The 15,093-nt window shown below is 36.4% G+C and overlaps 1 non-coding gene across 1 annotated transcript; it reads right to left on the minus strand.

Moving 5' to 3' along the window:
- Nucleotides 1-705: 705 nt before the first annotated feature.
- On the minus strand, nucleotides 706-811 carry LOC113601193 (U6 spliceosomal RNA). Its single transcript, XR_003422348.1, has one exon. It is a non-coding gene; the product is annotated as a U6 spliceosomal RNA (small nuclear RNA).
- Between the last annotated feature and the right edge of the window lie 14,282 nt (nucleotides 812-15,093).

Genomic DNA, 15,093 nt, shown 5'->3' on the forward strand with positions numbered 1-15,093 from the left:
TTGAAGAATATTTATAATTGCACAGGTGTCAGTGATCTCCAGTAAGTTAGTTCTTATTTTCCCTAACCAAGAAAAAACGAAAACACAAAATACAAACAAACAAACCCAAAACAATTGCATCTTTTATCCTAAATAAATTCAGGTACACGGTGGAATTCTTTTCATTGTAACTTATGTTACATTCTTCAAATTCTGCCCTTTTCTATCTTCGTTTTATCACTTTGTTTGAAGGTATGTTTATATCTGAATCGACCTCCTATCAGTCTAGGCCTCACAAAATATGTTAGTGGACAAGTTTTCCTGTGTCCCTACCGAGACTTTCCATCTCCCCAGTTTGCAGGCAAATAATCAGATCCCACTAACCTTCTTTTTATTCAAATTTCAGTATAGTTAACATACAGTGTTATATTATTTTCAGATATACAATACAGTGACTCAACAATTCTATGTATTACTCAGAGCTCATCATGATAAGTGTGCTCTTTAATCCTCATCACTTACTTCACCCTTCCCCCCATCCCCTCTGGTAGTCATCGGTTTGTTCTCAATAGTTAAAAGTCCATTTCTTGGTTTGTCTGTCTCTTTCTCTTTCCCCATGCCCCTGCCCTTTGCTCATTTGTTGTGCTTCCTAAATTCTACATCTGAGTGAAATCATATGGCATTTGTCCTTCTCTGACTGACTAACTCTGCTTAGCATTATGCTCTAAAAATATGGAACGCTTCACAAATTTGGGTGTCATCCTCACAAGGGATCCTGCTAATCTTGTGTATATCATTCCAATTTTAGTATATGTGCTACCAAAGTGAGCACTGTAATTGGTTTTTAAATAAGCATTATTTAAATTATGCATTATAATGTGCAGTCCAAGTAAACAACAATGAAAAATCATACACCTAGTCACACATCTTCATACATCTAGATTCATTCTTGTTCTATAAAGGTGTCCTTCTGGCTAACACATATCTAGAATCACTCTTGTTGCAACGATCTCCCTATGGCTATTTTTTTTTTTTTTTTGCAGTCAATTTACATTGAAGTAACTCCTCAGCACTTCCTTATATTAGAAATACAAATCCTCTCATGCTTTGAAAGTTCTTTCCTCCTACGTGATGTAGCAGCTGTTTGGAGAGATTCTTAGAGCATGTTGCATCTTGGAGGGGAAAGGAATAACCCTGGGCACTGTTTTCTCAATTTTCCTGGCAATGAACAAGTGGTTTTGGCCTCCACTGTTTTTTGTACGCTTCTATTTTCCTTGACATGATCTCCTCACCTGTCACAAGATCTCTGCCTCTGACATGCAGTATCTAGTGAACATGAGGTGCCAAGGAAACTCAGAATGTTTTCAATTTTGGCTGTCAGCAACCACATTAAGGAAAGAAAACAGTGACAGCACAGCAAACAGTCTGGCATTTTATTTGTCCTTTTTTTCTTATGTTCCCATATGAAGTCATTAAATCTTTGTCAGGGGAAATGTCATCACTACTCACACAAGAAGGTCATGTCAAAAGGGTGGGAAAATATTAAATAATTATTTCTGAGAACAGGTGCATCACTCTCAACCAGTGTTAAAATTTAACTGTGTGTTGCATATATTTAGGTATATCAATGGTTAATAATATTTTTTTCTCTGGAAAAAAGTCATTCATGAGAATGTTTTATTCCTTTATTTTCTGAATACTGGACATGTATCCTCTGAAGCTCCTCATTTAATACCGCAGACTCAGAGGCTATGGCATAGGGAAGACATCCACTCTTATAGTCCTATTTGGATTTTTATTCATTACAGGCTTCTCTATGAGAATGGAAAACACTGAGTTGAATAGATTGATAAAAGGAGAAGTGGGCTTTTCTTTTTTATGTTTGTTTGCTTATTTATTTATTTATTTTGAGTGAAGGAAATAGTGTCAAAGCAGGGGAGGGGCAGAGAAAGAGGGGGGGAGAGAGAACCCCAAGCAGTATCCATGCTATCAGCACAGAGCCCAACACGGGACTTGGCTTGATCTCACAAACCGTGAGATCATGACCTGATCTGAAATTAGAAGTCTGCATTCAAAATCTATAAAGAACTCACCAAACTCCACACCCAAAAAACAAATAATCAAGTGAAGAAATGGGCAGAAGACATGAAGAGACACTTCTCTAAAGAAGACATCCAGGTGACCAACAGGCACATGAAAAGATGCTCAACATCACTCCTCATCAGGGAAATACAAATCAAAACCACACTGAGATATCACCTCACGCTAGTTGGAGAAGCTAAAATGAACAAATCAGGAGACTATAGATGCTGGAGAGAATGTGGAGAAACGGGAACCCTCTTGCACTGTTGGTGGAAATGCAAACCGGTGTGGCCGCTCTGGAAAACAGTGTGGAGGTTCCTCAAAAAATTAAAAATAGATCTACCCTATGACCCAGCAATAGCACTGCTAGGAATTTACCCAAGGGATACAGGAGTACTGATGCATAGGGGCACTTGTACCCCAATGTTTATAGCAGCACTTTCAACAATAGCCAAATTATGGAAAGAGTCTAAATGTCCATCAGTTGACGAATGGATAAAGAAGTTGTGGTTTATATATACAATGGAATACTACTTGGCAATGAGAAATAATGAAACCTGGCCTTTTGTAGCAACATGGTTGGAACTGGAGAGTGTTATGCTAAGTGAAGTAAGTCATACATAGAAAGACAGATACCATATGTTTTCACCCTTATGTGGATCCTGAGAAACTTACCAGAAGACCATGGAGGAGAGGAAGGGGGAAAAAAAGTTAGAAAGGGAGGGAGCCAAACCATAAGAGACTCTTAAAAAACTGAGAATAAACTGAGGGTTGATGGGGGGTGGGATGGAGGGGAGGGTGTGTGGTGGGTATTGAGGAGGGCACCTGTTGGGATGAGCACTGGGTGTTTTATGGAAACCAATTTGACAATAAATTTCATATTAAAAAAATTAAATTTGGAGTCTGATGCTTCACCGATTGAACCACCCAGGCATCCCAAGAAGTGGGCTTTTCTACTCCTAGATTGAGTACCCCGAGTGGTGCTTCTCCCCAGTGACTCCACCACCATGCACTACACCCTTGTGTTGAATGAGACCTGTGAATGAGAAAAGCAATTTTAAAGAATATTGTTCATTAGTAAATGTAATCCACATCATGAAAATGAGCTGTCTTTGAGATTTAATTTTATAACCCTCTTCTTGTCAAGGTTTAAATAACACTGAAATTCTCAACCTAATTTTAAGAAGGTGATTTCTTGTAGCAATTGTGTATTCATAGAATTCGGAAGCATATATTAATATATATGTGTATATATTTTAATATTTAATTATAATAAAGTGCTTATCCATTCTTCTATTTTTTAAGGGAGCTATCAATATCTTGCCCAGAAAAATATTAACCTACTATACTGAAGTGATTGATCCCACTACATTGTCTACAAAATTAGATATACCTCCTTCTACATTCATCATCAGAAACTGTGATCCCAACAGTCTTCCCCTTCTCCTCTTTCAATACTCTTCTACATTCCTAACATTTCTAAAAAGGTGGACAATTTGTTATTCTTTAAATGTGTCCTGTATTTTCAATCTCATTTGAAACTTTTCTTAGGCTCTTTCCTCTGGCAACAGTATGTCTCCTGTCTCCTTTATTTTACCTCAGTTCTGAAGCTTACTTAAAATATGTTTTCCAAATATCTTTGGGATATATCACTTCTGGAATTATGCCTTAGGAGAGCTCTGTGGACCCTGGCCCTAGTGAAATAACTGTAACAGGTGAAAATTGGAAAAAATACATAAATAAATAAATAAATAGGCAAAGGAATCATTTAAAGTCTCTGATAATTGGCCAAAGGGCATACAACAAATGCAGAAGCATATATTGAAGAAAATCTACTTAATCTTGTATAACTGAGACTATGGCATTTGAGCCATGCCCCCACCCCACTCCTACCAACAAGATGGAAACTACATTCTAAGTAGGTGACCAAGATCTTTTCCCACAGATTCCAGTCTAGGGCTGCAGTGTCTCCCAGGGGAGGCAGGAGATAGTATTTTTCATCTCCCAACTTTGTGTTTCAGAGATTCCCTCCATGCAGCCTTCACTCATAGGATAAAACCTGTACAGGAGACATAGAAATCCAAGAAAACAGAGACCCCAGTCACCCTCCTTTCAGCTTCCTTGTAGAATGGAGTTTCCACACCTAGAGAAGCAAGCTTTGAACAGAGACTACTGCTCCTGACCAACTCATTGTTCACAGGGCAAGGGAATCACTCTGACAGGAGAGGACCCTTGTCCCAGCACCCAACTCTGGAGTAGGTACTCAGAGATTTTTTTCCCAGAGGAAAGACAGGTCACAACCACAGAGATATCTGAAGCTCTCCCCAAGTGCCCTGACTTTATAGGGCTCAGTGTTTAGGGGGGGGGTTATACTCTAAGGATGCTCTCAGAATCGTGGACAATTTGGGGGCAAGCAATTAAGAGGCTGGTAGCTCCATGTTAGCAAAGCAAAATGAGGCCCACTACTTTAGTAGGGAGAACCAGGGAGAAAAACAGAAAAAATGTTCCTCCTGGATTCAGAACAATTCTGAAAGACTGCCCTCAAAAACTACCAGTTCTGCAAATACTGGTAATGAATAACTCATGTTGACATGACTTTGGGAAATAACTAAATATCTAACTAAATATCTCACTAAATATCTTCATCAATTTAGTAATACTTTTCTCTATTTCCCTAAAATTATAATTGCACAATTGCTGTTTCCTTAAAAATCTTTAGACCTTTAACTTCGAAGACAGTATAATACAGATTTTATGTCTCCTAAAATAAACCAACAGAAGAAAATGCTTTCGCAGGCACATTAGACATGATAAAAAACAATAAAAATTATCTAGGATATATGGGGAGAACATTAGAAGAAAAGAAAAGCTATAAATCTAAAATAAAAAAATATTTGAAACACAGACATGAAATATGATAAAATAATGTAAGTTGAAATAACTTGTATAAATTATATTTACTGTATGTAATTAAATTATAGTTGTTTTTATGTTATATAAATGAAATAGGTGACTTACTATTTCTACTTTAAGGTTTATACATTGAAATCATGACTCACAGATGTTTTAGTTTTCTGGTTTGTTTATATTTTTAACACTGAAGGAAATATTTTCCAAGAGAAGTGATGATAATCACATGGGTGTGCTATATTTAGCAAGGCATTATATAATGGTTTTCGTCTGACATAAAACATCTGGAGGCATAAATCAGCAAAGCTTTCTGTTTCTTACTTTAGATAATTATGTATAAATCTTCATTCATATAGCTTCTGCTTAATATGGGATAGAAAAAGTAAATCAAATTGTGTGGGGAATGAGATGTGCATCTGGAAAAGAGATAGTAAAATAAGAATATTTTAAGGACCCTTTGAAAATATTCAGAAATGCACTAACTATACCACTTTTTATATTGAACCACTCTTATCACTCATGAGACACATTAAATATGAAAAAATGGAAATATGTGGAATTATAACACAAGGTCCCCAGGCACAGGGTAACTCACTTTGCCAGGTTGGTATCATAAATAGCTGGCACACCAATTCTCCACAACCAAGCAGCCTGGACCTTCCCACAGACAAGGCTTATCCTGTTGAAAGGAGACACAAAGAGGAAAGGGGCCCGGTACAGAAATTCAAACCTTTACTAGCCCAGCAAACACCTGAATGCACCATCGTAGTATTGGTTTTCTCTGCTGCACAGATTCAGAGACCTAATGTCTTAAAACAGCATCCATGCGTGATGTTACAGTTTTATTTGTCCGAAGACTAGACACTGCTTAGCTGTGTTTTCTGCTTAAGATGTTCCAGTCTCCTAGCAAGATGTCCATGGGGCTACATTCTCACTTGGAGCCTTACTCATGGAAAAATCCACTTCTAGTCTCTCTCAGGTTGTTGGCACAATTCATTTCCTTGTGACTCAACTCCTAAAGAATGGGCCTCTCCATAGGCAGTTTAAAAGAGCATGCTGTTTGCTTCTTCAGAGCCTCTTTAAAAAGGCTTTCACCTAATTAAGTCAGGTCCACCCCAGACTGCCTTTTGATTAATTCAAAATCAACTGAGAACCTTAATTGCATGTAAAAATCCTGTCATGTTTTTCACAGAACATAGAACCTTATCACTGGCGTAACATTTTATTATAATCACAGGCTGCACCCAAACTGAAGTGGAGGGGATTGTACAGGGTGTGAACACAGACATGCCAGGAATCTGGGTTTATCTTAAGAGTCTGCCTACTTCTGTGCTTTTCTGTAGTGTGGTGGGCAGATTACAGGCATCCATGCCTTCTCTTTCTTGCTGACTTTTGGTTCATGTAAGTGTCTCCTTCCTGCAATAAAACCTATTTATTAACTTATTCATTATAGAATTCAAACAGAATCCTGGTGTATCCATGCTAAATTGAAAGTCATATGGGCTCCATATTGTATGGCAAGTCGACAGCTTGTCTAACTGGATGGTTTACAGTATCTTCCTATTTAGTTTAAAGATGTGTATATTTGCACACACGTGTGTATGCGTGCATGTGTGTGCATGTGTGTGTGTACTGAGAAAAATAACGTTTACAATATTTTTCTCAACTCAACTCTATCTTCCCATAGATTGAAAAAGTATTACAGTATAGCAATATACATTGTAATCACTTGAATCTGATTGCTTGCAAGGCCACTCCACTACTTACTAGTGGCCAATATAGGATAATTTTCTGACCTTCTCTCTGTTTTTATTTTCAATGAAAAATGGAGAAACATAGTGCATTGCTCATATGGTGGTAGTGATGCAAAATAAGTTAGTGTAAAAGTGAATGCTGATATATTTCCATGTTTCCTGAAGTAGTATTCAAAAAGTCAGGAAAGAATACCTCTAGGAAGACTATCTCCCTGGCTAACGAGATCATTTCAAACAAGCACTTGGAAATTAAGTGAACAGGTCATAAAGATGGCTTCCTGGAATAGAAATGAAAGAACAATCAATCTGGATTGATTTCTACGCTGGTAACAAATCAACGTGAACCTAAGATACACTAGAGGCAGATGTTTTTAAGATTTGGCTCACAGATATTTTTAAAAAGTTATAAATATTATACATTTTCAATAAATTCATCAAAGAAACAGTTACTTTAACTTAGACAGTTTCTAAGTGTTTAAAATTGGTTATAAGGGACATGAAAGACATCAACCTTATTCTAATAAGAATTGGAGTCATAAGTACATATTCAGTGGAGGTGCAACCTAGGATCTGGAATTTTATTTTTTTTAATAATTTTTTAACATTTATTTATTATCGAGAGAGACAGAGAGAGAGAGAGAGAGAGAACATGAGTATGGGAGGGACAAAGAAAGGGGGAAACACAGAATTTGAAGCAGGTTCCAGGCTCTGAGCTGTCAGCACAGAGCCTGATACAGGGCTCGAATTCAGACCTGAGCCAAAGTCAGACACTTAAATGACTGAGCCACCCAGGCGCCCCTAGGATCTGGAATTTTAAATATATAGTTAACAGCCGTTAGGAGTAACATTGTACTAGTAATAGGAAATATTAGGCAGTTACTCTATGATCTATATCGTGTTTTTGACATGTATCTGTATCTAATCATACTCCATAATATTTAAGTAATAGAATGACGTTATGTCACTTTTGCAAATGAACAGATTCAACCTCAGTCATGTTTCAAAATATTCAGAAGTAATAAAGGCATTCTAGTTGCCACCAGAACCATGTCCTATGACTAGAAAATAATTTAGATTACCCTTTACCACATTGCCTATCATATTCTACCGAGTGAAAGAGTCACACTGATTCCTGAATTCAAATAAGATATTGATGTTCATAATGGTTTAACACACTACTCTCCACAGAAATGTTTGATATTTAGTAGAAATTATATCACCAAAGAGCAAACACTAATAATAGTGCATACTCTAGTACATTATGTGCTTTCCTTTTTTAGAAATATGAAACATAAAGATCCAAAACATTTTAGCAAAATTAAAATGGTCACAAATGCAGTTCTGTGCTTTATTTCCATGCAGCAGAATATGTGTTTATCCAGACTTTGATCTTGATTGAAGTTGATTCTTTACTCCTCATGACTAAATTTTACCTAATTTATAATTATTTTATTAAATAAAGGATGCTTCTTTTTTTTCTGGTGATAATAGTCTGTTTAGGAAAAACAAACTGCAGCTGTACAAGCATCTTTAATCACAGAGCCTCATGTATTCATGTTTAGAGCAGTTTTATGATATGGAAGACAGTTCCATGTGAGATTAGCAGCAATATATCTTCATTAAAGATTGTTTTTTTTTTTTTACTTTTTTAATAGTTTTTTCATTTTTGAGAGAGACATAGCATGAGCAGAGGAAGAGCAGAGAGAGAGGGAGACACAGAACCCAAAGCAGGCTCCAGGCTCTGAGCTGTCAGCACAGAACCCGACGTGGGGCTCGAACCCACGGACAGTGAAAGCTATGACCTGTGTGGAAGTCAGACACTTAACCGACTGAGCCACCCAGGCACCCCATATCTTCATTAAAGATTGTTAAGGAACATACAATGATTTCAAATTTGTAAGCCTATCATTAGACTAGAAAAAAAAGCAGTAAATCATATTAACTTGCTTTGTTACGGGTATATGAAACTTTTGTAATTAGAAGAGGAAAATAATGCTTGGCTTCTTTTAAACAGTTAATAGAGTTAAATACAAAAGTGATTTTTCTATCTCTTGTGTTTTAATTAGGGTTTGAGCTATTACTAGAGAATTTTAATAATGTTTTTAAAACTTTGGGTTTTCCATTAGGAGTGACTTTAATTAACTACTTTTCATAAAAATTACTCAATGTGTCTTTCAAAATGTTATCACAGTTTCTTTCAAATCTTTTGAATTTTATGTGACAGGCCAGCCACATCTGCTAATCAGATAGCAGTCATATATCAACCCAGAAGTGTTCATATATTTCACAGTCATTTTTAAGCCATATTTTTTTTTCATGCACATATTCACGGTCTCAGTCCTTAGTTCTCTGAAGACTAAAATTGTCTTAAACCTGCAATAATGTAATATAATACTGTACTGGTACTACTACTAATGTGAATTTTATTAAAATTTATTGAATTTATTAAAAAATTATTAAAATTATTAAAATTAGTGTTGTTATTACTAACTACAAATAATAATGGCAATCATAGCAATAGTAACAGATTTTTCCACTCTTTCTCTGGCCGTGATATATGCCCATATACATTTCACAGAAAATAATGTATTTCATATTTATAATATGGTGTGTATTAGTCATAATCACATTAATCATTTTTATGTATGAGGAATTATAATTACATCCATACAGACAATAAGTAGTTGAATTTATTTATGCAGTCTTTCATAGATTTTAGATTTTTTAGTGCAGAGTTAGGAAGGTGTTTCTTAGTCCTGGAATATTATGATAGAAATCACCTGTTTTGTGATTGTATGTTCTTAATTTTTAGTATTTGCATAATTCCTTTTTCAGAATTGAGATTCCTGATCTATTTGAGATTTAGTTTTGTATACAGTGTGACATGTGCATCAAATTTTATCTTTTTTCCCAAATAATTATCCGGTTAGCTCTACATCATATATTTTTAATTCATCATTTTGCCACAAATTTGAGATGCCACTTTTCACCCATGTTAAATTTCTGTATGAAAGAGTCCATATCTAAATTTTCTACTATGTTCCAATGTCTGCTCATATCCCAGCAAATCATTTTTTTAAAATATAGAAGTTTTATAATAAAATTTATTAGGTGGTAAACCTGTGTATGAATTGAGGTTCAATCAGGGAGGCAGACTTCATCTGCTCTGTTATAGAAATTTCTATGTTACTGTGGGAGATGAATGAAAAGAAACTCTGTCTTTGCCTTTTGATTTGAAGCAGTCAAGAAGAGAACGTAGATGTAAAGGAGGGTAAGATCCATTGCAACACACAGCCGATAAGTGGAAACTGTTCGTCTTTCACCACCTCCCAATTTGACAATGTTGGTTTCCTGCAGGAAACTTGGCAAACTTCGTCAGGAACCTAAATATGTATCTAACTCCACAGTTGGGGAAGGTGCAACAGCTTCTGGTGAACGGCTTTCCCATGCCAATGAGATGAGCCAGCAAATAAGTACCAACATGTGTGAGCTGAAATAGCACCTGCACTTCTTCACCAGCCTTCTGCTAGGAAAGGATGTGGAGGCTCCTTCGGGTTCACTTTCCAGATCACACACAACATATCTCATGGCCTACCCTAACCAGAATATATGAGGGAGAAAATTTTAGGAAGCACGATTTAGCAGAGTCTTGTGTTTGTATCATAAAGCCATGGTGGTACAACTCATAAACCCAGCACCCAAACAGGATTTGTAAAACCATATATAGCTTCCAAATAAAGCATTAATGGAGTCACATTCCACCGACCCTGATACAACTGTCTTAAGTGCTACTGAAAACAAGCTTGCTGTTTCCCCTACAAAATATACTAAAACTATTTTCTACCTTTAGTTGATGTTCATTATTTTTCTACCTGGGTCTCACTATCCTGCTTACAACGTGAATACTGAGATGTAAAGTTAACTACTATTAACATACTTTATCATTATTGATAAGGTAAGGTTAAGGGGGAGATTCTTATATATACACATACGGTGGGGAGTTTAGCTAAGCTACATCATGGTATTGCTGCCTCAGTATCCATTTTGTTTGGCCAAGCAAATAGTGGAGGCCTCAGACTAACTCTAGTCCATCACGCAAGCACATATTCTAGGTGGCAGCCTGCAGACTCACAAGCAAATATAAGTCCTGAAATGACTTTCCCAACAGCTGTTGTGATAAACAGTCTCTTCCACCTCCCATGGCCCCTTAGATAAGAGCCCTTGGAGATGGCCAAACAAACTATTTTTTGTTTGTTTGTTTCAACTGACCAATCTGGTCTTAGCCTGGGAATCCCAAAGCACTCTAACCATAAACCTTAATAAAGGCATTTGACTCAAGCTCTCTTGCTCTGCCTGCACCCTGCCTTGACCTCCCCTTATGGCCCCTCAGGGTGTCCCGTGTACTTCCTCTAGGACCTATGTGGAACAAATCTCTCCATTTCAATTTCTCTTGTGGTCTTTTATTAAACCTTGGTTCACCATCCAACACCTGGAGGCTTTACTTGAATGTTAATTTAACAAAACCATGGCACACACATACACAAACATATCTATTCGTATGAAAATAAGAAAGAACTGCTGGTAACTATTGTAGTTTTTGTTTCTACCCCTCTTCACTTAGTTATAGCTGATATTTATAATTACCTTCTCTCCCTATTCATTCTATATGTCTTTGCTCTTAGAAAGCACCTCAGCAGGTTGTGGTTTTTTGCCAGCTGGAATTACCCAAATTTAATCCTTGCAGCTTGAAACCACACTTGGGTCATTTTAGTTTTCTACTGACTTCAATCATAAGACATGGAAGTACTAAATAACATGCCTAGAAGATTTCCTATATTTCGGACATATTCCTCACTTCTCCTTCTCCATTGTAGCATCCCCAAGTCTGCCTCAGTTATCAAAATCAATCACCCATACAATACCCCCCTTCTTTGTCAGTTGATTCATTGACATGGGAACGTTTGTGTGGCAGTCTCAACTTCTCCAATGAATGAAACCGTTGTTTCTGTGCTGTAGCAGAAGTATCCCTGATTTGGAATTAAGCACTCTACATTACCAGAGCCCAACATTGTAGGCAGGGGAAACAAATACATTGCCAGTTGATTACTATATGATTTATCTCCATAAATATATTTATGCCACTGCATTCCCCATTATTACTAGAAACAGGGTCAAATAACACCTTTAAATCTAATCAGATTAGAAAAACAACTCCAGATAACTAAGAATCAATTCACAGAATATATCCATTAAGGTTCTGTTTTCTGGAAAAATTTTTAGTAGACTATTGTCTGTCAGTTCATGTTCAATCAGAAAATCAGAACCATTAGAAGGGAGATAAAGGCTGTTTTTAAGGCTCTTGCCAGGCATCTGACACTGGAGCTTGAAATCCATAGTGTATGTAGTCAGGGATACAAAGTTTTTATATTTTCTTTAAAAAAAACATAATTTGGGGGGAATGCCTGGGTGGTTCAGTAGGTTAAGCCTACGGCTTCAGCTCAGTTCATGATCTCATGGATCAGGAGTTTGAGACACTTGTCAGGCTCGAGCCTGCTTCCGAGTCTGTGTCTCTCTCTAACCCTCTCCGGGTTTCACTCTCTCCCCAAAATAAATAAACATTAAAAAATCCATAATTTGGAAATAGATCATTGCTTCTCCCTTTATATTTGCAAATATTATACATGCAATTATTTTATACTCATTTTGTAAATTATTACTTTATTTTCATTTCATCTGCAATAAAGCCCTTCTCAAGATGAATTTATTTAATTTTTTAATTTACATTTTATTTAATTTTTATGTTTTCTTTCTCTCTATATATTTTTTTCATTTGATAAGCTTACCTTGCCTTGAGTTCTTCTTTGGCCACCTCTGTCTCTTTCCACACGTCATGTTTAGTGGTTTTCGACATTGTCTCCATGCTGATCATATGCTCTGAAATCCTGAAGAAATTACTTTATTTGTAACTCAAGATTCCGGCCCTGTGGTAACATGGAAGACAGCACAGATTCAAACATCAACCCAACAGATCGACCCATGTGGTTTTCTTACCTCCCTCCAGGATTGTTTTTTGTTATTGTTGTTGTGGTTTTGCATTTTATTTTGTTTTTTAGGAGGTGGAAGAGTTTCCTCTTTATGTGAACATCCTCAGATAGGCAGTACATGTTACGGTTTTTCAAGTGAAATCTTATATGACATTTCACTTCATAGGCAGGGGAGCTCAACTGTCTCTATTTCTGAAAGGAAGTCAACCTTCCAGCTTGCCCTCCCATCATGCACTTTTATCTGGCTTTAGGTTAAGTCAGTGGTACCATGTTTCTGTAAGTGTTAGGTAAAATACCTTATCAAACATATCAAAGATTTTGTCAAATTTCATTGGAACTTAGCAAGTCATAGATGAATTTTCAAGAGAGTTACATGTGTTGAAACCACCTTGAAATTGTGTATGTGGAATATTCAGAGTTTAAAAGGTAGAATGTAGAATTTTAGTTCAGGATGTTTGCTTATTAGGGAAGTAGAAAGCTAGGATGTTGGTGTCAAGAGGAAGAAAGGATAGAAAATACAGTTTAGAAGACAGGATGGACATAGTGATACCTTAAGCAGAGAAAAATGATGTAGTAAATATAATAATGTGGCATTTCTTGAGCACTAATCATGTGTCAGAATTTTAAGATAAATTATTAAGGTGAATTATTAATCCAATCTTCATCTTATTAATTAGCTGATAGTACTATTTTCATTGCTATTATTTGGAAATTATAAACTTGGTAAATTTGAGAAAATAAGACATTAAGTCATTTATCTAGGATCATACAGCTAATAATTTAATACAAATAGAGTGAGTCCTGAGTACCCAAAATCTTAGTAAATTTATCCTGTGAAGGAGAGTGATGAATGAAATATCATTTGCTTGATAGAGACACTCATTTTTCTCAGTCATATACGTATCACATACATAATGAGCAGGCTGATCAAATATTGAGATCAACTCAAGTAGCAAGAGTGTGCAACCAAAGTTGAAGCAAAGTTAGTACAGAAGCCTAGCATCCAAAAGCTAAAGGCATCAGTTTCATTCTTTTCCTACTTTGATCCTCTATTATAACCTCCATAAAAAAATATTTAAAGAAGGAGCCAAGTGCAAAGCAAAAATAACAAGTAAACTGATATAATTGAAAATGGTCATGGATAAAATGGCAGACCAAATCTCTCTTGCTTTGTTGGAGGAGGTAACAGAGAAGACATGACCACAAGTTGCCCCAAGAACTGGACTCTGCAATCGGAGGCACCTCACCTTCTCTCCTATGCTTGAAATGTACACAGTCCTCACCTTCCCCACATTTGGAGCTGTTTCAAAGATGCAGACTTGAGAGAGCAATGTATTGTTGAGACCATCTGGGTAATATACTGTGACTGAACCCAGTTAGGACCTCTATATAATTGTTTATATCATGGCAGGTGGGTGCAGACATCTACTCATCTTGAGGCTGTCCAAGACAAGTAAGTTCTTTGCTTATTCAACCTGCCACCTACCAATCTGGAACAGCTGCTTCTTTTCTCAGTCTCCCCTTGCCTTCTGTGTAGAGGGGACAGCTTGTGAACCAACATGCTTTCATTATATTCCCTTGAGGACATACATCAAAATCCCAAAGTTTTTATGAAAGAGTTATACTACTGCTAATTTCCTTACTAATAAAAGAATGTGAAGGACTACCTCCAGATTGCTTTCTGTCTTACTCAATCCACTGCTATCAAAGACACACTTGAAATAGTGGAGCTGGCTTGAGTGTGGGGAAAGACTGGGTAATAGTACAAAACCACAGAAAGATGAAAGGAGATTGATGCAAGCAAGGAGCTTGAAGAATAGTACGGAGGACTCAGTGAAGCACAGCAGGAAACAATATAACAGAACTTCCTACTGATGAGAAGTGAGACCTTCCAACATTCCATGCAGTCGTGCTGGTGTGTGAGACGGAGCAACTCAATATGAGCAAAAATCTCATGCTGTGAGTGAGGAAAAGGAGTGTGGCTGAAAAGGTAATTTGCGCCATAATCACAGTGGTTATTAAGCTGTCTCTCATACACTCTCTCTATCTTTATATATATATATATTCATTCAACATATATATATGTATATATTCATTCAAAATATATACATATATATATATCCATTCAAAAATATATAATGCATGCAGTGGATATAGAATGTATATAAAAGGTGTATATGTATATATATTCAAAATGTATATAAAGAGTGAGAATAGAATTTCATAATACACTGAAGATTTCACATACAGTCAAGAACTGATACTTGTTAAGAACAGCAAATAATGAAAATAGGAAAAGAGGTAATGGCTTATGTTTTTAAAAA

Source organism: Acinonyx jubatus, chromosome A1 (assembly GCF_027475565.1).
Source record: "Acinonyx jubatus isolate Ajub_Pintada_27869175 chromosome A1, VMU_Ajub_asm_v1.0, whole genome shotgun sequence".
Lineage (NCBI taxonomy): Eukaryota > Metazoa > Chordata > Mammalia > Carnivora > Felidae > Acinonyx > Acinonyx jubatus.